The sequence below is a fragment of the Orycteropus afer genome, unplaced genomic scaffold (assembly GCF_000298275.1).
Source record: "Orycteropus afer afer isolate SDZICR_OR568_19922 unplaced genomic scaffold, OryAfe1.0 scaffold00045, whole genome shotgun sequence".
In the NCBI taxonomy this organism is placed as follows: Eukaryota; Metazoa; Chordata; class Mammalia; order Tubulidentata; family Orycteropodidae; genus Orycteropus; species Orycteropus afer.
Genome location: NW_006921632.1, coordinates 3,621,606 through 3,623,293, shown reverse-complemented (window position 1 = coordinate 3,623,293; position 1,688 = coordinate 3,621,606).

Sequence of the window (1,688 nt, the reverse complement as noted above, 5' to 3'; positions counted from 1 at the left end):
AAAAAAAAAAAAATGCTTGTCTCTTTAGATTGCATCCAAATTTGACTACTATAGGCATACTTAATCTTTAAAATTTATTGATCAAAAATTAAATTGCATTTTAACTTACATTTAAATTCACTATATTAAATAATAAGGATCTCTGGTGGCACAGTGGCTAAAGCATTCAGTTGCTAACCCAAAGCTTGGTAGATCAAACCCACCGGCAGCACAATGGGAGAGAGATATGGAATCTGTTTACCTAAAGATTGCCTTGGAAACCTTATGGGGCAATTTTATTCTGTTCCATAGGTTCACTATGAGTCAGAATTGATTCCTTGGCAGTGGATTTGTTTTTCTGGGGGGTTTACAGTGAATAATTTTTGTATATTTACTGGACAATTCTATTTCTCCTTTTGTGACTTGTGTGTTTGTATGTCTTGCAAACATTTAATTGATATGTCTGTGCTTTGAAAGCAGAATATCTAATGCTTAGATATACTAATAACAGTGGGGATACAGGATTTACATACATTGCTGACATCACATAAGGTGATGAATAAAACTCTTTGCAAAATAATCTGCCAATATTTCTCAAGAGGCTTAATAAACATTATATGTATTGATCCAATAATTCCAATTCTCAAACTAATTGAAAAAAACTAAAAAATTCTTTGTGCTATATTTTATATATTATTGTTTTAAATACTGAAAATGCTACCTTGAACTATGTTCTAAAATATTTGAGGAAATAAATTTTAATAGTGAACTATGAAAATATTTCCAATGAAGAAAAATTGCTAAGTATATTTTGGAATATATATTTTAATAGATTGTTAAAATAATTTAAACTGGTATTTAAAAAGAGTTTTCATTAACAAAAAAAGTACTGATAATTTAAATGAAAATCTGCATATAAAATTGTACATGTTGTATGGCTTTTATTAAACATAAAAAAGCTAAAATAATATGGTAATAAGAATTTCCCTCAGGCTGGAGTTGGTAATAGGGCTCACAGTGGAATAGATGTGAAGTGTGCCATTTTAAGTAGAACTGCCGGCAAATGTGGTCAGACACTTATCCCCTTGGCTTACTCCCAGGTGGTACAATAGTTATACTACTGGAATCATTACCACAACACATACTTAACAGTACATAAAAGAAATTCTAGGGGACTGGAGGAGGGAGAGGGAGTCTTGATGCCCCAGCCTTTGTAGGGAATAGCAGTACATTGGCAACTTACTCCCCTCTTCATGGGGGAGAAATGGGTGACTTTCCTCCCTGAAGTCAAGTAAAGGAGGCACCAAGAATTACTCACAAATACAAGAATTCATGAAAGTAGGGAATATTGGCATATCATTTCTCTAAATGTAAATTTTTAATAATTAAATTCAATTTTTTTAAATGAGAAAATATTGACTAATGTTAATGAGTACTACATGGCCTAGTTAACCTTCAGTTTTGAATATAGTGAAAAGGTAACTGAAAGGGAACAACAAACATCATATTGTATTGTATTGTATCCATGGCAAACTGTCGTACTTGCTGTTGACAGAGCAATACATTACTCAAAAATTAATATTGAGCAGGTGAAAAATGATCTGTAATTTTTATGTGGTAATATGCATACTAATAGTAAAAGTAGCAAAAAAAAATAAGCAACAATTTTAAAATATATATACATGATGATTCCTATATTAAAGACAGCC